Source organism: Phyllostomus hastatus, unplaced genomic scaffold (assembly GCF_019186645.2).
Source record: "Phyllostomus hastatus isolate PE091 unplaced genomic scaffold, TTU_PhHast_1.1 phas_scaffold_345, whole genome shotgun sequence".
In the NCBI taxonomy this organism is placed as follows: Eukaryota; Metazoa; Chordata; class Mammalia; order Chiroptera; family Phyllostomidae; genus Phyllostomus; species Phyllostomus hastatus.
In genome coordinates this window covers 25,781,131-25,806,066 of record NW_025334024.1, presented here as the reverse complement: position 1 = coordinate 25,806,066, position 24,936 = coordinate 25,781,131, and positions in this window count along the sequence as shown.

The following is a 24,936-nucleotide window of genomic DNA, read 5'->3' as shown; positions in this document are numbered from 1 at the left end:
CGAATAATTTACTCAGAATTATGCATTCCTCCTTCCCCTCCAAGTGGACACGGAGATAATGACCCTCCCCCTACAAAGCCACGCCCCTGGTCTCACCGCTGGTGCCAATCAATTCCAACAGCCAATCAGTCATCCCTCCCAGCCCTGGCTTCCGCAGGCCAACTTCCTGATCACATTACTGGACTCGCAGGGCTCTGAGTTCTGGAATCAGACCTTCTTCCGGAATTCCCATTCATTCTCGTGTGAAAATTAACAAGATCCCAAAGGTTATGCTATGGTATTCATAACATAGTGCTCTTCCAAGAAAAAAAAATGGACCATTAAAAAAAATAGTCATACTGGCCTATAGTGTAATAAGCAATTTCTAGAGCTGGTCAGTTAATTAGGCCAATGCTCAAGATTCTGCAGCTGGGGCAGAGGCCTGGCCAGGGCTGAGTTCTTTGGAAAGCAGAGGAGGAGGAGTCAAACGTTGCTGAAGCTTGGATGCGATCATCATCATTCACATACAGGACACTTGTACAGCTCTGGTGTCCCAAACTGGCCTGCTGGCAAAGCCAGACTGGCCATGTCAATAGGCACGTGGCAGGTCTTATGGGAGTGGTGGGGACTGTGGCGAACCTCACAGTGATACCTCACCTACAGTCCACTCTTGCTCATAGTCACCGGACAGAAATGCAGGCCCAGTGCTGCTAGTTTTTTTTTGTTTTTTAAAATATTTTACTTATTTATTTTTAGAGAGAGGGGAAGGGAGGCAGAAGGAGAGGGAGAGAAATAACCATGTGTGGTTGCCTCTCATACACTCCCCTACTGGGGATCTGGCCCACAACCTAGGCCTGTGCCCTGACTGGGAATCGAAGCGGTGACTTTTTGGTTCACAGACTGGCGCTCAATCCACTTAGCCACACCAGCTAGAAGTGTGTTGTTAGTTCTTTCAGATTTTTTTTTTCAGGAAGAGTTAAAATTCATAGAAATTGTCACCTATATCGCATTTCCCCTAAAATACTGTAATGTCCAAACTTAGCAGCCACAGACAGAATTTTTGATAGGATATTATAGGGTCACCCTCATGATCTCTTTGCACTCCGCATTATCTCCATTTCACAGATTAGGGAACTGAGGCTCAGAAAGGTGAAGTGACGCACCCAACAGGATATGGTCAGACTCCAAAACTCAAATCCATACCCTCAGACGCCAGCTCTACTGCTTTCTCTTCCTCCACATCCCAGCTGTCTCCTGACCCTCAAGTGTGTGGCGGAGAGGCTAAACTGTCCACTCCAGATTCCTGCTTCCTCTTCAGTATGATAGGTTTTCTATGGAAAGCAACTGCCAGGACTACATTTCCCAGCCTCCCCTCTAGGGGAAGTCATGTGACTAGTTCTTGCCAATGGACTCTGATGGAAAGTGCACGGGCAGTTAAGAATGGTATGCCTTCCCTACCCTCTCTTTCCCCTTCCACCATGTGTTACACATGAACACAGCAACCTTGGCTACTGTTGTTGAAGATAAAAGGAACACAAGGCAATGAACCTGGATTTCTGAATCATCATTTGGAGGAAATTCACCTCCAATCAGGAGCATTCATTTTGAACTTGACATCAGGGAGAAACAAATTTCCATTGCATTTGAGCCATTATACATTTTTGTTAGCATTACCTTAGTTATAGAAATATGAATGGACTTTTAAAAAACCTCCCCCTGCCCCCCCCCCTTTCTATTTCAGGGGGAGGAGCTCCTGGTGGACAGGGTCGCCCTCCTGAATCCAGTGGGACTTGATGAGAAAATGAGTCGTGTTAAGTTTGGTTTCTGGGGATGGGGGACGATCGGCCCTGAGTGTCACTGCGTCTTATCCCCCCACCCCCACCCCCAAACCTGGCTTTGAAGAGGGACTTATTCATATTTCAGCTGGAGGTGAACATATCATCAGCCAGCCCTCCTGGAAAAAGACAAAAGACAAAACAAGCATTTGGCCTGTCTGGGCCACACACCCTCCACCGAGATAGGAGTCAACATGTTTGGGAACATCAAAGACAGCGTGATATCTTAAACATAAGGAGATTAACATTTACAAAGGTTTACCCCTCGGCCTGTTCCCAGGAATCCAGCAGACAGAGCCAGAAGGGACAATTAACATTACCCATCTGCGCTGTGGTCTTCTGGCATCTCATACTTGAGCTCTCTGCTGGCATTCGGGATGGAAGAGGCGAAGTCTGGCCTCACGTTTGAATGAGCACCTTCCACACACAACAGGGATGTGAAAACACGCTGGGAAATGAGAGCATGGGTACCCGGTCCTGGGGGAGAGTTCTGCCCCCACCAAGACCAAACCACAAACCGCTCCCTGAGAGGGAAAGAGAGAGAATGACACAGAGAGAGAGAGAGAGAGGGTCTTTACCCACATTCCCCGAGTCAGGAGCAGCCATGGCCCCCGATGCCAGCCAGTTCGCACAGACGCGGCTCTGACAGGGTCTGCGGGAGTGGAGGAGGGGGCGAGGCACCGGTTCGCCTCTTTGAAGCGGGAGGCCAAGAATATCTCAACACACTCCGAGTACCAGCAACAGTAGGCAATGGATGGGGACCAAAATCCCTTACAGCTGTTGGAAACCATACCCTATTCAGAGATAATTGGCAATTAGTTAAACAACTCCTGTTTAAAACACTCCTCCTCCCTACCCTCAAAGACAGCTGTGTTTAAAAAGGGGTGGGGGGGAGCCTTCTCAGGAAATGTGGAAACCTAATCTTCAGGTCAGAAGAGCAAAACGGGAGTAAATGAGTTAGAGAATTTAAAAATATGGAACACCTCTCGAAAATGCTCCACCTCGTTTTCCTCTTGCAGCAGGATACGGGGGGGGGGGGCGATTTGGGAGTCAGAAAGCCCTACGTCCGAGTAGCTGCTCTGCCATTGACCAGCTGTGTGGGCTTGGCAAGTTCCTGAGACTTGCTAAGCCTCAGCTTTCTCATCTGTAAAATGGGAATGATAGAGATTGCACGATAAAGATTCAGTAAGACAGTGCATGGAGCCTGGCACATAGTAAACATTTAATTCCTTAGCCCGACAGTTCAAGGTCCTCCACGATTTGTCCCCAGACTACTTTTCCAAACTCTTCCCCATTTTTATGTCTCCTATTAACTGGCAACCGAAAGGACTAAGTCACCTAGACCTTAGTTCCCTAATCGGTGACATGGAATAGCTGAACTGGCTCATCCTTTGTTCCTATCTCGAATGTCAGTTTTACCAAGTCCTCGGGATCAAGCTCAGCCGCCACCACAAAGCCGCCCCCGGGAAGGATGTGATTTCTTTTTGTAAACCTCGAACCAGAGCTGCAGGCTGGTGGCTCTTCTGATCGACCTGCACCATATTTTAAAAAATCAGAAAATATTGCAGAAAGGTTTGGAATTTCCTGCTTCTCTAAAATAAATCGGAAGACCTGCTGATTCTGGCCCCACATTCCCGAACCAAAGCAATTATCTGCAGATGGGTCACTGCTGCCCCCTGCAGGTGGGGCAGGCATTTCTAGCTTTCTCCACGTCTGGTGCTTTCCTGCTGGACTTTACCTGCCTGAACCCAGAGATCGTCTTCCTCCTCCCTCTGCCCCTCCCCCTTCCCCCCTCCTTCTCCTCCTCCCCCTCTTCCTCACACTCCTCTTCCTCCTCTTTCTATTTTTTTTTCTTGTAGGGACTATTCCTTGCCTTCTATCTTACGTTGGAATTATTCATGTTTATAGACATCTTCATGTCCTCCGCTGCAGACTGTGAAGTCCTTGGCAGGGGCGGGGGGACTCTCTTCTATTCGTCTGTGAAGCCCGGAGGCCCTGGCCCAGAGCCTGGTTTCCCGGAGGAGAGGAGCAGGGCCCCCGCGTACACGTGAGCGGCACACCCAGACCTGTGCAAAGAGCCCTGCGATTGAGTGACAGCGTGAATGAATGACGAGGTCCTGCACTTCCACAGCAGCCACCCTGTGCCAGGCCCTGCACCACGTACCTCACAGACACTGACTTGATCATCACGTGAATGAATACATATAGATACATATGAATGAATGTTGAATGAATGGGACCCTCTGCTTGGCTCCCAGCTAGGGTGCGAGGCCCCTGCTCCCTGGGAGACCGGCTGTGAGACTGGTAGGTGTGGGCGAGCTGTCCCAGCACGAGATCTTGGTCTAACCAAGGTCCACTCACATCACTGGAACGCGGACAGGGCAGACTGGGATGGTCCCCAACCCCAAAACCTTGTTCACTGTCCGAGGGGCTGCCCGAGGCCTCAGCCGGACCCCGAGATGAGTAGACAGAGGTCCCTGTAGCTGCAGAGCCAGATTATCTTCTTGGTTTCCCCTCCAAGGTCACCCAGAACATCTGTCAGAGCCTTATTCCCTGGGGTGAGAATAACACGCTCTTTATGTTTGCACAACTGTTCGCACCCATCTGTTTCATATTCCACTGTGATCTTGAAGAATGACCCCCTGTGTCTCCCGCCTCCCATCTCCATTATAAGTACGTAAAACATGCCTTATCCTGTACCCATTCTACAGATGGGAAAACCAAGGTCAAAATGGAGGAACGGACTTTCTCTGCGTCATACTGCAAGGCCGAGGTTATAACTTGGACTTCTGGCTCAAGTCTTTTTCTATTTTTCACAGCAAAAGTATGCTAGGTGGAGAGAGCCTACCAACCTATTAGCCACCATTGTCGTATCAACAGAACAGAGGGCATGGGGGTTGTGTAGACTGGGGGTGGGGGAAAGAAGGTGCAGGAGGTGAGGCCTGGCTCCTGTGTAGCCGAGGAAGATCCTACGGGCTGGGGAGGTGAGAGTGATCGCAGGGGGTGACGAGAGCACAGAGCCCATGGGGACAGATTCTAAGAGAATCAGAGAGGAAGCCAGCGGGAAGGGGCCTTGGGAACCATGAGAGGAGGAAGGCAGAGGGACTGGAATCCAGGCTCTGGCGCTGGATAGGCCTGGGCTCAAGTCTCCCTCCTTCTAGCTGTGTGACCTTGAGCCACTGACTTGACTGCTCTGGCATCCGTGTGCTCGTCTGCAAACAGGGAATGTGACTGTCCCCGGGTGGCTGTGAAGACAAATGGGGACAGGACATAGTAAGGGCTCAGTAACTGGTAGCTGTGGCAAGTGCCGGCTACTCTGACCTCCTGGCCGTCCGTCCCTCCGAGGGACGGGAGCAGCTGGCCCCTCGTCACCCAGCAGACGAGGAGGAGAGATGGCGTCTTCTGGCTTCCAGCCCCCTGCGCTTCTCACACATCACCTGGCACTCCGGGCGGGGGGCCTGAAGGCCCCTGCGTGAGGAGAGCCTGCACCCCACCCCACGGACGCTGTGCCCACCGGCTTCACCACCCTCGGCTTGCCCCAGCCTCAGCAGAACTCCCGGTCGGCCCAAAAGCCAGAATGGGAGACCCAGCAGGAGATGACATTTTATGCCACCTTCAGTCTCTCTCTTCTTTCCCAGCATTATGTTCTTTCTTCTTAGGCTGAGAAGGCGGTCCTGACCAGCCCCACCCACGGAGAAGGTCCCAGAACCACAGGAAGCTCTGGCCCTGCTGAGCCCCAGCCCCAGCCCTCTGCTCCCTCCTCCCTCTCCATTCGCACCTACACTGCTGCTGCCGCCCTCTCCCCCAGCACAGCCACTCCTCCTAAGGCTGCCGCTCCAACCCAACGGTGTCCTCACTAAAGTTCAACGGCCCCCTGCCTCTGAGGCTGAGAAGCATCGGCCATCGCAGAGCCATTGATGACCGCTATAGAAATTAGACAGAGCCAGAGAGAGAGAGAGAGAAAGAGAGAGAGAGAGAGAGAGAGAGAGAGAGAGAGAGAGAGAGAGGCAGATTCATAATTTATGGTATGGCGGAGCGTGAGTGACAGGCAGCAGCGGGAGGCCTCAGCACCTTATCGATCTTTTCAAAAAACCCAAGAAACGGCTCGGTGCCGAGGGCCAGGGGAGGCATCGGAGGTGCAGGCGGGGGCGAGGCCATTAAGGACGCACCGCGACCAGGCCGGCCGCCGGGGTGGGCAGGGGGCTCCGGCAGGTGGGGCACACACGCGTGCTTCCGATCGATGACACCGTGTCAAAACATAAAATGCATGCTTCAGCTCTTAAGCCAAATGGGCATGAGATTTTTTAAAAGCATTGATTCAGAATGGATCAATGGAAATCGAGGCATATGTATTTTTTTCCCCGTGCAAAAGAGGGTAATAACACTTTGCAGAGAGGCATCCGGCAGGGGTGACGAGAGTGAATGTTCTGTGAGCTGTGCCTTCTCCTCCGATGGCCACCAGAGCGCTGAGGGAGGATGGCCGAGGGGCCTGCCTTGGCTTGCGAGCTGCTCAGGGTAGCGTGGGGGGGGGGGGGGTTATTTTGTCCTCATCCAGGGATGATTCCGCTCTTTCTCCAAGCCCTGAGCAGTTCCAACCAGCGCCCCCTGCAAAATGCATCCAGGATCCCCCCTAGTTTTACCATTTGCACTGCTTGCACCTGGCCCACCTCTCCCCTGGACTATAGCCTGCCATCCCATCCAGGGTAAATTTGGGTCGTGCGTGATCTGACCCAGCCTCTGTCCTGACCTCCCCTCCCCCCACTCTTCCATTTGCTCACAGAGCCCCCTCAGAGCCGCCCACCCCTCTACCCCTGCCGACTGTCCAACCCCCCATTGGCCCACCCCATGATTCTTGCATGCACACTTTTTTCCCTGGCGCTCAGCGCTGTTTACAGTGTTGCTGTTCGGGTTTGTCTGTGTGTCGTCTGTAACCGTTTTATAGAATGTGAACGGCAGGAGGGCAGGGGCCTTGTTTGTCTTGCTGACTGCTACAATCCCAGAGCTTGAGGTTCGGCACAGAGTAGGTGCTCAGTAAACACTTGTTCAAAGAAAGGAAATAGGGAGCGGGAGAGGGGGGGAAAGGCAGGAAACGGGGAGGGGGCGAGGAAGGAAAGAGCCCCACCCAAGTGGGAGACCACTACCTAGCCATGCCGCCATCGGCGGTGTTTCTGTAAAACGCAACCACGAAACAGAAAGTCGTCAGTCGTGACCTGCAAAGACGCTCACGGGGGCGGCGCATCTCCAGCTAGGCCTTCTTCTATCCGGAAACTAGGACTTCGAATCATGGAGAAAATCGGATTATCAAAAGTGCTCTTTGGGGAGACAGGCAACCTCTCTGCCTCAATCAATGAAATGCAGGCAGCACCCAAAGCCTACCCAGCTCTTTGGGGGGGGCAAGGCATAATCGCAGGTGAACCTCTCTTTCCCACCGGGGGCCAGGCGGGTAGCAGAGGCTCCTGCCCCAACGCCGCCGCCGTGGACCAGAAGGCTGCAGATTCTGCTGGAGTCTCCAGGTTGTCCTGGGCTCCCTCCTGGTCGCCCCGGGTGCTGGCATTCGGGCTCTCGCTGGGGGATGGAGGCTGCTTTTGTTTCTCTGGTGCCCTTTCTGGAGCCACGGGTCATCTTTCACTGTCGCGAACACTTACCTGGCCAGGACAGCCAGGCACGGTGATGAGATGAAATGAATCCTCCCCACCCGTGAGGGAGACAGAGAGGTAATCCCCCCAGCAGGCCGGTGCCCTGGTCCCCCTCCCCTCCCCCACCACCCCACCCGCCCCCGTCTGGGAAAGGACAGGTTGGAGAGAATCATTTTATCTGGCCAGGGTTCACCAGGACAATGATTTCACTGTTTTCCCCGAAATCGTTTCCCAAGCCCCTGGTCTCGTTCTATTTGTTATTTACAGGATAACTTAATCACCCACTTGGAGGGTGGGGGGGAACGGGGAGGGAGGAGGGGATACCCTGGGTGGGGGGGTGAGAAGTGCTTGCTCAAAAATGATTCTCTCTCCTTTTACTTTTTTTTTCCAATTGCTTCAATATGTCTCTCTCCTCTCTTTTCCCCTCTCCCTCCATCTCACTCGCTCCCCCCTCCCCCCGCCCTCCCCTCTGCCTGCTTCTCTTTCGGTTTTAATAGTCTCCCTCTCATCTTCCCGCTCCGCCCCCTGCCTTGGCCTGGAGCCAGGCTCCCAGACAAACTTGACCCCTAATCGTTTCTGACAATGCGATCACCCCTGTGCCCACCTTCCCCATCGGCGACATCTTTCCTTGGGCACACCCTGTGGGTGTCCATTAGAGAGACCCAGCCCCGAGAAGGGAGCCTCGGACAGGAGTGTTGGGTTCGCAGGTCCCGGCTGTCCCAGCTGAGGGTGCCTCCCGACCCCGCTGTGCTCTCCAGCAGGAAGCCTGAGGCTGTTCATCGGGGCCCCTGGGAGTCAGGAAGACCAGTGTTTCCCCCCGCCCCCCGGTACCTTCTCCCTTACCTCAATGCTGCGTGTGCACCGTGCTCAGTGCCCCTGAGACCCGAGGAGGGCCCCTGCCTAGGAGACAAGGCAGGAAAGCAGAAAGGCTCTGTAGCCACACTGTGCCAACTGCCAGCAGGGTGACCTCGGGCAAATGACCCAACCTCTCCGGGCCTCTGTTTCCTCATCTGTGTAACGGGGGCAAGTTTGATCTTTCATAGGGTTTACATAAGGATGTGTTGGTACTTGCAAAGCATCCGGAAGAGTGGCTGGCACGTTACAAGCACCCATTCCATGTTAGTCATCACCAGCACCTGTCATCTCGTGTGTTCGTCCTGGTGGTGTGGCCGGGAGCCGGGGCCCGGACCCAAGACGGACAAGCCCGTGAGCTGGCTGCGACAAGAAAAGGCTGAAACCACGGGCGAATCACTTTTCCCGCTTAAAGCTCAGTGTTCCTATCTCTGCAATGCAGGTGCATATAGTCCCACCGCCACGAGGGTGCCAGGAAGCTGCATGAGCCAATGCAGGCTAAGAACAAAGACTCTAAAGCTGGGTCTTCCGTGTTCAAGTCCAGGCACTGCCACTTATCAGCTGTGGGACCTTGGACCAGTGACTCCTTGTGCCTCGGATGATTCTCCGGTCTATGACACAACCCTCCTCTCCCCTCTGATGACACCTTGCTAGCTAACTGGCTGCGTTCGATCCTTCCTGTTGGATTCCCAGAGCGGGTTTGCCTTCCGGGGTGCGCTCTGAGCCAGCCGTTGCCCGGGAGATGCGTGGGCCCAGCATCGCAGGATCTGATCTCGCAGGCACAGGCAGCTACCTGGGTTTCCGTGGGATGCGAGCGACGCATTCAAGCTTCAAGCTTTCATCCTGAAGTCCGAATAGAGCAAGCCCACGGGCCCCAGGGCGCACCTCTGTTCTTCGCCCTCACTCAGTGTTTCCGCCACTGCTTCCTCCCCTTGGTGTGTCCCGGGCCGGGCCCCAAGACAGGGCATAGGATCAGTCAGCTCACGTCTTTAAAGCCACGTCACTGACAACTCGATGGACTCGCTGCCTTTGGGTCAGGTGCCTTCCTCTGACCAAGCGGCCACGGTCAGGAGCGGCCACCGGGGGCAGAACCAAGCTGATGGAGGAATACGAGGCTGGGTGTCTGCATGGGCACGGGAGTCCCTTTGGCAGAACGGCTTGACTCCCGGTCCAGTGCTCCTCCCTCTTCACCTCCTCCCGTCACGCGGCATTTCCTTGTTTTTGTTTTGGGCGTCGTCCAAGGCAATCCTAGGACCCAGCTCTCCAGACTTGGAACAGCATGTTCTGGTGTTAGGACTTCGGCTCGTTTTTCTGGAAGACGAGAGGCGTGTCCAAACCCTGGGGGTCTGCCCCGGACCTGGAGGGTGGGGCTGGTCTGGGACGGGGGGCTGAGTCCTGCCTGAGCGCTTCCCGTCGTCCTCATCCCGGGTCTTCAGGCCGAGAAAACTCCTCAGAGCCTTTGCTCAAAACGGCAGAGGTCCTCCCTACAACTGGAGTATGTATATTTTTAAATATTTTATTTATCTGTTTTTTTTAAAGCGGGGAAGGGAGGGAGAAAGAGTGGGAGAGAAACAGTCATGTGTGGTTGCCTCTCATGTGCCCCCAACTGGGGACCTGGTCCACAACCCAGGCATGTGCCCTGACTGGGAATCGAACTGGCGACTCTTTGGTTCACAGGCTGGCACTCAGCCCACTGAGCTACACCCACCAGGGCTGGAGTATAATCTTTTACATAGTCTTTCCCTTTGTGTCTTCTATTGCAATAGTGATTGTTCTACTATTTGCGTGATTTTATGGCCCTCTCCCCCAGCACCCTCTAAGTCCCACGATGTCAGAGGCCACGTCTGATTTGCTCACGTTTGCACGCTCTGCCCCTCACACAGCGCCCGGCACACAGTCCCCCCCCGCCCCATCAGTATCCATCGAGTGGATGAGTGGATGCATGAGGGAGCTGAGACCCAAAACTAGCCCCAGTTCTTTCGGCCACCTTCCTTCCCAGACCGCCTGCCTGGGTGGCAAGGCCGATCACATCCAGGCTCGAGATGCCCCTTATCCAAGTCAAGGCCAAGATTAGTGGGAAACGACCGGGTCAAAGCACAGGATCCAGATGTGCAAATTCCCTTCGACGAGGCAGACGTGACCCAGGGATTGCACGCCAGGCGGAACGGTTGCATCGGATTCCTTATTTCCATTAAAAGAATTGTAGCAGGTGCAAAAACCGGAGATTATCCCAAGAATTAAGATATGAAAAGCATGTTAGATCACTAAACTCCAATTAGGGAAATTAAATCGTACACACTTCCCTCCTGACGCAATATCGGGAGCTTGCATTAGCTCTGGGCTCCGGTGCTAATAAAATTAGAGAATAACACTTTAATTGAATTGTGCTTAAAAGGATCATGCTGACAAATGTGATTGTATCTGGCTGGGATACACACCTTCTCCAGCAATCATTAAACCCAATGAAATGCCAGTCTCGAGATCTTGACAGTTTTCTGCAACAATCTGTGAGCCGTGCCGTATCTTGGAGTATCTAATCAATTTAGAGCCGCCTCATTAGGGCTTGGCTGCTAACGGATACTTAAAAATCAAAGCAAATTACTGCACTCCATGGATAACTAGCTAATCATATCGATACAACATGGATGGATTGTGTTGCAACAATTCATTTCCTCTTTAAGAAGCCACTGTCACCCATCATTTAGGGATTGAGATTCATAAGCCCGGTGCAGACAGCTCTGCTGTCCAACATGTCCCTGGGCTCAGCGTCAAGGGGTGCCTGTACCCCAACTAGTCGGGGTGAGCCACAGGCAGCCCCCTAACTCCTTTTATTTATACTCTACCTACCCCCTCAAGCTCTTTCCAGGAGATTGAGCCCAGGCCTTCTATTGTATGAAAGAGCCCCTGTAAGCTCAGAGACAGACAGCATCTTTCCTAAGGTCACACAGTAATGAGAAGCAGAGCCAGGATCTGGCTGGCCCTTCTCGACATGACATCAAATTTCCTATTATTTTATTAGCAATTTAAAACAGTGACTATCCCTCCACTGATAGGTCCTATTTTAATATTCTTACCAATAATGAACATCACCATCATCATTGTTTTTATAATAAGAAAAACCTATATTTACATAAAACTCATGACCCATTTAATTCATTTATCTCTCTCAACAACCTTAGAAGTACATTCTGTGATCATTGTGGAAGGCACTAATGCTATTCACCGAGCATTTCTGGCTCTGTGTTCTCCCAGGACACATAGTAGGACTGCACTTCCTGGCCCCTGTGGTTGAATGGATAAGGAGACTAATTCTGGCCAGTGAGTGTGGACAGAAAGGATGTAGTTATTTACAGGCCAGGGCATAATAACCGGTTTAAGATCCCCATTGTTCCCTTTTCCCCTCTGGTTCATCAACGGGCAGCACTTGCATTGGTAGCTGCTCTGAAGCCAACAAGCAAAAGCTTCTAGACGACCCACAGGAGCCTTGCCGCCTGAGGGAGAGATTAACCCGTGTTGTTGGACGCCCTTGAGCTTGGGGCTGTTGGTTACCGCAGCGTAACCTAGCTCGTCCCGATGGGTGGGATCACCACCCCCATTATACAGATGAGGAAGCTAAAGCACATGGAGATGAAGGGGCTGGTGCCGCGTCCTGTTCGGTCACTCTCAGCAGATTTCTCCATGGCCCAGATGTCACCTCGGGTCCTGCTCTTTCTCCTTCCCTGCCTCTTCGTGGCAACTCCTGGACACCAGTTCCTGGGCCTTCCGGTCGCAGTGAATGGTGGGTGGGTGCCGAGAACTGCTTTTCCAGGCCCAGAGTGGGCCTGTTCAGACCGCTCACCCCCTGAAGCCAGCTCACGCCTGTGCAGTATACTGTATAATATGCTCCTTATTTAGGCATCTGAAGGAGTCCCCCAAGATAACCATTGTCTCTGGGGTCCCCAGAGATCATCATTGTCAAGCAAGTAGTGATGAGGGTCATGACTGACCAAAAAACTAGCTGTTGGATGGAAAAATTCTGGGCACAGTGACGGTCCTGCAGGGACCATTCGACAGGGAGCTTTCTGCACCAGCTCCCGCCACCACCCCTCCGAGCCCCCAGCCTAACTACGTTGGCAGCCGCGGGTGTCGGTTACGACTGAGGACACTCAGCGGTTACGGTCCCCTAAGCACGCCTCACCAGTGACCTCGCAGGAGAAGTTTCAGGGGCAGGACTGTGGAGAGAGAGCCCAAGCCCCAAGCCTCGAGTAGGGAGAGGAGGAGAGAGTTTGCAGAAATTGTATGCAGCTTCACGAAATGCATGCCCTTTGGGAGGCCTATCTGTGCCGGTTCAGACGGTAATTGCAGCCTGTCCCCGACCCAGAGAGAGGGCAGGATGGCAGGGCCTGCTATTATCACGTTCTCCCAGGCACAGCGGCTTGTTTACAGCAGGGCTGTGGCCTGCAGGCCGATGGTCCAGTGCCTCCCCCGGCTTGCTCTGGGGAGCATGGCCGCCATCCTAATGCTCAGTGGTCGGGGGCCCTGGCCAGGATGCCCGGAGGAACGGCTGCTGAGGTACAGACCCTTCGCTGGGGTCCGTTCCCAGGTCTCGGTTCACGCCTCAAGTCCTCGCCACCTGCCAAGGCCCGAGAAGGCCAGCACTGCCCCAGCTGGTCCGCTTCATCAGAAGGCACTTGGAGACCGAAGGCGGCACATCTGGCCTGTGGAACGGACCCCATTACTCACCCACGGTGAGATCCTGGCAGGGTTTTTCCCCCTGTCACATCCTCAATCTTTCCATTGTAAAGTAAGTCCCCCTAGATGAGTGCTGATCAAATTTAGATTACATACTCAATTCTTTTGGGAGGGGGTGCTTCTCGTGGATGCTGAGGTCTGACACGGATTCTTTTCATTGTAATATCACTTCACCACAACGGTGGCTAGGCTAAGCAGAACACATATTCATGAGAGGCTACAGAGTGGCCAACAGACGCTCCCTGAAGACCAGAGAACAAGGGTGGAGCCCCTGCAACACCAAGTTGAATGGCAGAGCTGGTACTGCAGAGCCTGATGTGGGGCCACGGCTGGCTTGGAGGTCGGAGTTTTCTCTGCAGACTCCACCTAGGCTCTACCCAGGTGCAGCAGCCGCCACAGCCACTAGCCTCCACTGAAAGGGTTCCACAGAGTCTCTCTGCTCTTTTCCATCACAGTGTTCTGATCAGTTGGGTGAGAGAGCCTGTGATTGGTGGGCTCACGTCATGTGATTTTTCTCTAGCTGCAAGGGAGGCTAGGAATGCAAATTGCTAGCATTGTTAGCTTCTCCATTTGGAAATAGACCGTGATGCATAAAGTGGGGGTTCCACTGTCATAGGAAGAGGGTCCTAATGCTGGGTGACAAAGAGGTCAGCAAGTGTCCTTGGCAAAATATAAATATAAAACGAGCTTGTAGCCCCTATACAGCTCTGTAATGTAAACACATGAATGAATCAAATATAAACTTGGCTAAAAAATAGTAACATTCACATTTTAAAATATGAATAATCAAAAATTTACAAGTATTTATGATGAAGAATAATATTGTTTTACCAAAATCACATCATTGCTTGAAATAAGATTATGGTTCTGACTGCTACACTGATGCTCTCTTGAGTTCTGGACAGAGTCCAGAACGCATCTGTCAACTGGTTCTCGTTTGGCACTAATGCATCTTTTTATATTAATTTTACCTCTGTTCCTTTTCTCCTTGTGTCTCAATGATCACAGCTGGACTTTTTGACACCAGTGTGATTATGAACACAAAAGCAGACATGATGTTGGAATGTGTGACCGTTCTTCCTTACCAGGTGGTCACCCCAGGGGCCAGAGTAGACTGAGCATAGCTACAAAGACTCTGCGGCCTCCAGAGTCTGCTGAGACCAAAGGGATTTCCCCAGTCTGACCTCAGTCTGATGCTCCTCTTCACACTGTGGTGTGGCCAATGCTAGTCCCATTTGTTTGACCAAGTTTTCAGTCCCCTCTCCCCTGTCTTCCAGACACACGGAGGTGTTTGACTTCCTTCTCCCTTTAAACTTGGGTATGACTTTATGACTTGCCCAGACCAATGAATGTGCCCCTTCTGGGTGGAAGCACCTCAGAATTAATTCACACATTGTCACTTTCCCTTCACCCTGTCGTGACGACCAGTGGCATTCCAGATGGGGCCCCTGTGAGCCTCTGTGACTGAAGATGGCATGGAGCAGAGCTCTGAGCCAATGTTGGATGGGCATGTGGTATGAATGAGCAAGTGAGCCTGTGTTGCTTCCAAGCCCTGCACTTCTGGAGTTGTTTGTTATGCAGCATGACCCAGCCTGTGCTGACTGATAGACTTAGGAAAGTAGGAGTCACAATTGCTGTTACCTCCTTCTTACACCACAAAGAACTCTGGCACAGAGAGGGTTTGAGGGTCTTACTCAAAGTCAGACAGATAGAATAACTCAGATGTAGGACTCAAATCCCACTCTAGTTGTCCCCAGTCCCGTGCTTTCCCAGGGACTCTCACAGCGGAGAAGACAGAGGCTCTGTCCCCAGCGAGCAAGGCTGAGCGAAAACGCGGCGTGTCTCGGTGGCTGGAGTGCCAGTTCGCGAAGCCACCTCAGAAAGAGCCCGTTCTGAGTGCCAAGCGCATTTCCACTTCAGAGCTTCCCGCGTTCACAGGGAAGCATTCTGAACATTTAAATTGAAAAAGTCACAGTTCTCAAATTCCCTCCAGCAGCCCGGGAGGTCGACAAGATGATCGATGTGCTGGGAGCTGTGGAGCTTCCATTCCGAGGAGCAGTCTCAGGCCGTAAACCTGTTTACAAGAGTGATGTGTGTCCCTGAGTCTGTGGGTGGCCACACGGTCTGCGGGCGGGGGACTCTACTCTCTGCCTCGCGGGCTCCACCTCCCTTCCCTCGAGAAGCAAGCGTCTCATCTGGAGGCAGATGATGTGGCCGGTATGACAGGTGGCTCTGGAAGACAGCAGGGTGCTCTCTGAGGGGCGCTCTTGCTCGCCAGAGGATGGTATTAGGGCAGAGGCTGCATAACCGATATTTTTTCCAAGCGAAGCTGCATCCACCGGGCCCTCAAAGCTCAAGTCTAGACTCGCATTTAAGAAACAAGCATTTCCTATGGGGTTCTGAACCTTTCCAACTTGGGGCTGCTTGCCAAGACATCTAGGCTGAAATCAGGTGTATTAGTATACATACATATCACTGTATATACTAATACCATACATACTAGTCTATAGCTATGTATCTACATCATTTATATCTATCTAAATCCCTTGTTTTATGAAGATCTATCTATCTATCTATCTGTCTATCTATCTATCTATCTATGCACAAAGAGCTTTATTCTATGGAATTGTCTCACATACCATGGGGGCTGACAAGTCCCAAATTCAGACGCTAAGCTGGTAGGCTGGAGACTCAGGTGGGAGCTGGTGTGGCTGCCTTGAGTCCAGGGGCTGACCACACAGACAGAATGTCTGCATTCTGTGCTGGAGGCAGAGGTCCTTCCTGTAGGAATGCCAGTCTCTTCTCTTAAGGTCTTCAGCTGATTGGCCAAAGCCCATTGCATTATGAAGGGTAAAACCTGCTTTACTTAAAGTCAGTCGAGTAAAAGACATTGTTGCAACAACACCTAGCTAAGTGTTTGACCAAGCAACTGGCCGCCACAGTCTAGCCACATGGGCACATGACCTTGACCATCGCACCAGGATTAATCTCAAGAACAGGCCCTGGGGAGAGGCTTGTCCACGGACAGTAAAGAAGGGTCCCGTGGGCTGTGACCATGCACAAAGAATCCCACTTGTGAAGTCTCCGGGCTCCGAGCTCCAATCTGGCTCGTGGGCTCTCCGATGAGGGAGAACGTTTGATAGGGTGATAGTAACGACAGCAGCGGGCACCTCCTCAGGCCTCTGCCGGCCGGGTGCGCATTTCACTGTGAGGACAGTCCTGTGAAAGAGGGGTTTTGCTGTTTCATTTCACAGAAATAGAAACTGAGATACAGAGAGGGAGAGTTTGTAGCAGGAAGAACTGGAACCCAGATTTCTCTCATCTTTGTTCTGCTTTCCCTCGTTACATCCCTGCCATTCACCATGGAGGGAGTTGCCGTTTTGTTCTGGGCACCGTGGAGCCAGCGACGCCCGTGCTCTGGGGCTGAGGGTGCTCCCTCTAGGCCCCCTGGTGCCCCCGATGACAACGCAGCACCCCGGGAGGGGTCTGCTCAGGGCAAGCCGGCGCTCCCTTGCCCCAGCGATCGTGCGTCTACCTCGGCACCCTGCGCTCACACTCAGGGGAACTGGCGTCCTGCCGCTTGTTCATCTCGTGGTTGGGCCAGCCCGCGAGCATGCACAACTGCAAACACGGGCCAGCCCCCGCCACCACGCGCCAGCCCTTCCGCGTCTGTCCTCGGCCACGGCAGGGTGGAGATCGGGGAACTAAGCTTGTTCTTTCATGCCTCAGGGACTTGTCGGCCTGCTGCTGGGGGCCGAGAGTCTCACTTGGTTGCTGATAATGAGCGGGGACCACACGTGACCCTCCAGGAAGGGCGGATTCTCCCCCAGGCTCCTCTCTGGTAGGGCCCCCGAAGGGAGAGAGGTGGACACGGTGGCCACTTCCCTGCCACCTGCACGCCACCGCGGCCGCTGGTCTCCGCTGGACCAAAGGCTCAAGGCTTCTGTGGAAACATCTGGAGTTCCTTAGTGAAGGGTCAGCTCCTTCTCGGAAAGGACAAGGAGGCAGAAATAAAGACGGGAACAATAAGCAGCTTGATCATTCCCTTGCTCCAGGAAAGACCTGGCAAATTCAGACCTTCACTGGGGTGGCTCCCGGATCCTCAGTCCCCACACCCCCCGGGTGACCTTCATCCTCCTGATGGCTCCCCATCCCCGCAACACCACATTTCTGCACTTTTCCAGCGTGGGCATTTTCCAGTTCTGCAAGATGGTGACCCTCAAAACACCCTGCTTCCTATGGGACTAAAGGAACGGGATTCCACCGCAGCGTGCTTCCTGGGACCCCAACAGCCCCTCCCTGTAGGGCACTCCCAGCTCAGCCACGGTGAACCCTCAAAGGGAGGGAGGGATGGTATCCCATCCCAGGGGTGAGGGTGAAGGGAGGTGCTGTCCTTGGCAGCCTTTGACTCCAAGGCCAGCCCGGGGTCCTTTGTGGGCCAGCCACTCAGAGGGGGAAAGGGCACGGACCATCACGCAGCGTCAGGAGTTTCTGGGAGAGCTCTGTGCCTCGCTCACGCCCAGGCCACAGCCATCCCCGTCCGTGCTGAGCCGCTGTGGAACCTTCCCCCCGCCCAGCTTGGTGGCAGTCGCTGCTGGTGAGCTGAAGTGGCATCTGACATGAACCACTTCGGCCACCTCGACTTGAGTGTCTGAAACACCACACGTGTCTGTGTGGCCCTGTTGGGGCGCTGAGGGGGAAGGGAGGCGCCCTAACTGTGTCAGGAAAAGTGTTGAATGATTTTGAAATGGGCAGGAAAAAAAATCGCCATGGGTCCTAACTCATCCTTCTGGATTCCTCCCACGTCGCTTCGTCTTTGAGCTACTTAACATCTCAGAACATGGTAGGAAATGAATAAGAATTCAAGCAGTTCTTGTTCGTAGGAATGAGATGCATTTTGTTGGGTGGAAACACAGTCGATTGGGGCCACGGGCATAGACTATTTTGCATCTGTTTGAGCTTCTCGATCACCCATGTATGTGGGTTTTTGGAATTCTTAGAACGGTAGTCACGTCCTACTAGTGACCTCATGAGCAGGGAAACAAAACATTTGACATGATTTGGTTACATATGTAAACAAGACCTTTCACAACTGAAAGTCCCCAGAGGGAGGAGGAAAACCCTGTGACCCATGACACTTGCCTCAGGCCCCTCACCCCCGCTCCTGGAACAGAGGCAGGACGAGGGTCATTGGTTCCGTTTTGCTCCGTTTTGCAGCTAAGGAGATGGAGCCCCGGCGACAGGACTGGCTCTCAGACACCGAGGACCACACGGCGGGAGGTGGTGGAGCTGAGCGTTCAACCTCGAACCCAGGTCTGTTGGATCCTAAAACCTGCCTTCTCTCCCCCCGACTCTTCCTGGAAGCAAATGGGATATTCCCGGGGCAGATGCACACACCCGCTGTATTTGGAAAGCGGGGCGACTGAGGCTGAGAGACGTTCAAGGACCGTGAGGTGAGTGCGGGTCCAGAGCCTCATCCGGGACCTCTCTTTCCTGGGTCATCTTTATATAATCCCGCTGAGTGCACTTTCCTAGCTAGTTTGTTCCATGAACATCTGTTCTAGCTTTCTGTCTTGTTAGAGGAAAAAAAAAGCAGGGAAGATTACTAGGTGGCTTTGGTTCCTAAAATGCTCTCTGAGCCTGTATTCATAGAAGCATAAGTGAGGTGGGAACCCGGGCCAACATGGGCAGCCTCTGTCTCGCAGGGTTCAGGCCTGGTCCCTGGGAAGGGCCACAGCTGTGGAGCTGGCACAGAGGCTCCTCTGGGGCCACTGGAAGGTCAAGGTCACAGAGGGCCCTGCCCAGGACTTGCGAAGGCAAAGCAGGGGCAGGGCAGGGAGGCCTCCGGAGCGTGGAAGGCTCGTGGGCTTTGGGGTCCGGCAGGCTTGGCCCAAATCCCACCTCTGCCACTTATCAAGTGTGTGACTTCGAGGATGAAATGGGTGACATCACTCTGGGCTTCAGTTTCCTCATCTGTAGGGTGGAGATAGTAACCTCAGTCTCCTAGGGGGGACTCCGATCCAGCCAACCTTCCACTCAGCCACTCCCTGAACCACTTTCTCCATCAGCCAACATCACATGGGCCCGGGCAGCCCCTGAGGGCTGCCATGGAGGATGGGGAAGCCTTGGGACCACCCCAACTTTCTTCCCACCTCTTTCGTCTCTTGGATTCTAAACTTCCTTCACTTCTGCAAGATGGCTGCCACCTGTCACAGCTGGAAGGTCAAGTGTGGCTGCTGTCTGCTCCCAAATGTCCGGGGAGAGGGAGAGAGCTTGGAAGCTGGCCTGGCACTGGGCTCTGCCCCTCCCTGAGCCTGAGCCGGGGCCCCTGCCTGATCACGCTGGTCTGGTTGGGCCCCACCACCTTATTTATTGCCGTGTCCCAAACAAAAGCCACCAGAGAGAATCTCGGGGCCGGCCCTTCTGTCGAGTTGGCTGTGCCCCTCACTGGCGTCACCCCGGCCCTTGTCTTGGGCTCCTGCAGGCCCGGGTTCTGCGGGAATCCTCTGTAAACTTTACCTCTCGTCAATAGTCCCCGTTCAGGAAAATTGGCTCCTTTGACACCGTTTTAGACAAACCATAATGTGTGTGGAGCTGACAGAGGTTCTATTTACAAGGCTTCAGGAAATAGCCCTGGGCAGAGGATGGTAATTGTAGGGCGAAGGTTCAGCAGGGGCTCAGACGACAGAGAGGATGGCCCTGGGGACAGGGGGCTGTGATGGGTGACAGAGAGGGCAGGGGCTGCCGCGGCCCTTGGGACCTGGGGGGCAGAGGGGTGCAGGAAGGGTGCGGAGGTCTTCCCTTCTCTCTCCTCCAACCACGCTGTCCCCTCAGCACGCCGCACCTCATGCCCCCTCCCAGCATGTTCTTCCTTCGGTATTTTTTTTTTTAAGATTTTATTTATTTAGTTTTAGAGAGGGAAGGGAGAGAGAAAGAGAGAGAGAGAGAAACATCAATGTGCAGTTGCTGGGGGCCATGGCCTGCAACCTAGGCATGTGCCCTGACTGGGAATCGAACCTGCGATGCCTGGTTCACAGCCTGCACTCAATCCACTGAGCTACGCCAGCCAGGGCTTCCCTCGGTATTTCAATATTCTCACTCCCTCGGCATCCTGGTTCAAATATGATCTTCCCAGATTGAGACCCCCAGCCCCCTGCACAGCCTCACACACACACACACACACACGTAGCACACAGATACACAAGTACACTTGAACACATACACATGCACACGCATGTGCCCACGCAACACCCCCCCCCCCCATGCTTCTTTAACCCAGTTCCATCTGCCTGCACCTGCACGGCGGCACCGTCACCTCCAACCACACGGCGTCACTGATCCCGGCCTGTCTGTCTGTTCCTCCTGCAGCGTCGGTTCCGCGCCCAGGTGGGGCTTTGGTGGGCCCCGCGCCGCGCTGCCAGTGCCTGGAGGAATGCCTAGATGCAGACGGGGCGCACTCCGGAAGGGCTTCAGGAACGCTGGTCAAAGGAACGAGTGAGTGGGTGACTGAATGATGGGGTCCCAAGGTCAAGGGCCCCTTAGCTTCCCTCCCCGGATGTTCCCCATCTTCTCCGGTAGAGGCGGGCTCACTCGTGCCCTGCACTTTGACCTTCAACCACAGACCCTTTCAGCTGGAGCCGCAGGGGGTCACCCAGATAGCTGCCTACAGGGGGGATCAGAGCCAAGGCCTGGAAGGTGGGTGAGAGGCCGGAGGTCCCCCAAGATCAAGGTGGGATGGAAGGTTCAGAGAAGCCCCCTGGCCCCCTGAGCCTCCCGTGCTTAGCAGAGGAGTGGACAGAGAGCGGAGACAGAGGCTTGGATGACTGGAGGCCGAGGCCCTGGCTTAGGGGATTTCGACGCGTGGAGAAAGGGCCGAGGCGGGGAAAGGCTGGCGGGCGTGGGGAGGTGACGTCATCACGCAGCTTTCTCCCCCGACCGTGTCCCGAGGGCATGCCACATGGGCTGGGCTGGGCTGTGCTTTGCTTCACTTACAGCCGCTTCTCAACATCCCTGACATTTGCCCTTCACCTACCACCTGCGTGACCTTGGCAGGCCACTGAATGCCCCTGGGCCTTCCAAACAGTGGTGGCCATGACTCACATTAGCCAAAACACAAGGGCTCCGGGGTGGGTTTGCGCCCTCAGCGGCCTGTCCCGGGGGGCAAGAAGGAGGCCCTTCTCACCCAGGAAGGGAGGCTAGGCCCCGGACAGGGTAGAGGCCGGTCACCCCAGTCTGGCCTCAGTATTTTTAGCATCTTCCCTCCTTTCCTCCTTCCCACAAGCCACTAGCCCACTCCTTGCCCAAATAACAGTCACCAAAATAGCCCTGGCAGTCGACGGAGGGGTGCTGGGAGGGTCCCCTCCCTCCCTCCTGCCGGTCAGTCCGGTGTGAGCAGAGGCCCTGGGGCTGGGCGAGGCCCAAGCGGAGGTTGTTAATTGCACCTTTGGTCCGAATAAAAAAATACTTCTCCGGGCTGATTGCGGCCGTGGTTCTGGGGAGCCAGGTGCCCGAGTCTCGCCGGCCCCCGGGCTTGCCAGGGACCCATGCCTCAGGGTCTGGGATAGCACCGTCCCCGCCAAGCAGGCAGCAAGCAGCACGGTGGGTAGAGTGACCAGAGAGAACGTCTCACCCAGGTCTCTCCGTCACACAGGTCTTGCCCATTGGGAGACCGAGGGCCAGACATCACCGGACATCACCTCCCCGGGGATACCCCCACGGACCACCCTGCCCCGCCCCCAGCCCCTTACCTGTTTTCATTTCCTTCATAGCGACAGCCACTCCCTGCCTGGCATGGCGTCAGGTATCTGTCCGCAGGTGCACTTCTTGTCGCCCCTCCCACTAAAAGTCATCTCCCCGGGAGGGGGTCCCGGTCTGTTTGTCCCCACCTTGTCCTCGGTGTCTAGACTCGTACCTGGAGCTGGAGAAACACAACATAAGCAAATATCTGGGCGAAGAAGCAAACCACTTGGTAAAGCGGACCTGGCCAGTTTCCAGCTTCTGCTGGTGGGGAACAGCCAGAAGAGGGGAAAGCAAGAAGCAAGGCCCCCAGCAGCCCCCGGTCCCCCAGGCAGCCTCGGACACCAGTGAGCACGGCCCTCCTGTCTGCTGATTTCAGAACCCACAGCCGAGAGGGTCCCTGGGAATGACCTTGAACTGAGCACTTTCTCCCTGCTTTATTTATGTAACTAACACAGGCGATTCTGGCAGAAATCCCGAACAGTCAGTCCCTTTATTATCTCCACGTTATAGGTGATGAAACTGAGATCCTGAGAAATGAAGCAACTGGGCCCCCATTGTGCGGCTCCTGGGGATCCGGGCTGGAGTTCGAGCCCAGCCTTGGACTTGAACTCTGGCAGCCTGGCTCCAGTGGCCATGTCTTCATTTCTGCACATACGGCTTGTTGTCTGACGAGACCCCCCGATGCTCAGATAGGTCATGACTGTCCCGTAGCCAGACTGGACTCTCGCTGCCCTGCTTGTGCCACCAATTTCACAGCCGGTGCCTGCCCATCCCTTAAAGAGGGGACAGCCATGCATGTCACCTCCTCCACTCTTCCTGACAACCCTGAGAGGCTGGATTGTCATCATGCACCCAGCCCCATTTCTCAGAGGTGACAGCAGAGGCCCAGAGAGGCCACTTCTCGTGGAACCACCTGACTTCCTGGCTTTCTCAGAGCGTGCCCACCCTCCTCCCCTCCACCCGCTCTGAGCCTCTCCCCGGCTCTGACTCGGGCCCGGACGAACGTGTTTGCAGCCACAATGCGTCGGCCTCTTGGCCCGCAGGCAGCCCTGGCAAGAGCCCTCGTTCCCCCCGGGTGGCCGTTAAACACCTTCTTGGCTTTTTATGAGCGCCGTCACCCTGCCACGCGCGCACCGAGTGGCCTTTATGGCGGCACCATGATGGCAAGTCACTGAGATTAACGAGGACGAGTGGAAGGGGCGCAACACTGGAGAACTCCACGTGGGAGCGCAGGCCGCAGACCCGGGGCGCTGTGGCAAGGCGCGAGCTGGAGTCACTGCCCGCGGCCTGCGGCAGCCACCTCCCCAGGAGCTGGGGACCTTCTCTCACTGCTCTCGCTTCTCGGTGCCTTGGGGTGTCGGATCTTGCCAGTGGGGACCAGCATCTGTGTCTGGGGTTCTTCTCTGGGGTCTGGTGAGGATGGCCAGTGTTTTAAGGTTCTGTCTGCAGCAGAGACCACCTCCCACCCCTCCAGCACAGATCTGTAAGCTCTCAAGGTCATTTTTTAATGTCCGATCTACCCCTCTCCAGCGTTACCTGAAGCGTCTATTTGGTGACTTACGTGGGCCAGGTTGCTCCGGCCTTGTCCAAACTCTGGCTTTTTCTCTACCCTTATAATTCATTCATTCCCTGCTCAAAGGTTACTTTTTAGAGTCCTTACTGCACCCCTTTATCTAGGATTGCACCCTTACTCTGCTTTATTTTCCTTCCTTATAATGAGTAGCTACTTGACCTTAATTACGTAATGTCTTCACTCTCTGTCTCTCCTGCTGGAAGGTCAGCCCCTCGAAGGCCGTGACCTTGTCTCCTCTGTACCCCTCAAAGTCAGCCCTGCTCCTGGCACAGAGCGGGAGCTCAGGGCATGTTTATTGAAAGTTCAATTCACTTGCCCAACTCATGTGCAGCGAGGCCTCCCCATCAGAAAGGTCTCCTGGCCACTTCCTTTCTCGGGGTCTGCCGGGGGCTTCTCCTCTGAGGGCCGTAGCACAGGCCACACAGGGACACCCCACAGCTGGTGTGACGAGGAGGCCTTGGCAGGAGATGCTGTCTGCACCCGGGGGGTTCGGACCCTCTCCCACCCATTCGGGGGGTCCACAAGGTCTCCTCCGGGTTCTTCGTCACCCCCCCCAACCCCCCCCGCTCCAAGCTTGACGGAGCAGCACAGGCCCCGTGTGGAGAGTCACAGCCTGAGCGTCTGCCCAAGGTGTGGTGTGACGAGAGGCTCTCACGGAACAGAAAACAAACTTGAAGCGAACCCTGCGTTTTAAAAAATGTTTAAAAGAAAGCAGCATATACGGTCCCGGGACAGGGATCGGCACACTGTTTCTGGGAGGGGCTGGGCAGCCGATGCTTCGAGGGCCCCGGGGTCCAGCCGGCACCCGCCGCCCCGCGCGGCCTTCGCTGCTCCAGAGCCGCCGGAGAGCGCAGGGAAACGGGCTAGAGGCGCCTTCCAGCAGGCCTCCCTCTTTCTTTTCTTATGGGCACTTCCATTTCATTTCATTTTCACAAGCCACGTCATGTCATTCTTCTTTTCATTTGTTTCAACCATTTAAAAATGCAAACACTATTTTTGACTCACCCGCCGTAAGAAAAACAACAACAACAACAACAACAAAAAACAAGCAGCAGGAGGGACTGGGCCCGAGTTCGCCGGCCCCTGGGTGCCAGTCCCTGCTTGCTCACTGGCTCCACGAGGAGCCGTGAACGGTCAGCGGCACTGGCCTAGCTGGGGCTCGGTTTCCCCAGCCGGGAAAGGAAGGCCTGGGCCAGGGGGTCTCCAAAGCCCTAACCCACTTTGACACCTAATGGTGGAACTTTCAGGAATTTTGCTGGGCAGGTGGAAGGAGACACTTTTGCCAGGAACGAGAGAGGTAGCCCTGTGGGAACCCCCACACCCCCTCATCTGGGAAGAGCAGACAGTGTCTCCTGGGCCATGGCCCGGCGCCACTGTCCTCCACGGGAGATTCGGGGGGCCTTGGGGTCCTAGGGGTCCAGTGACCCACGGACAAAGGGTTTTTGGCTGAAACATCCGAAGCGATCACCCCTACCCCCTTCCCAGCTCCCAGCCAGGGCCCCTCACCACTCCTGCCTGCCCACCCCACCCCCCCGACCCCATGCCTTGCTTAACAAAGACAGAGACAGCAGTTAACACTGTAATGTTGAAA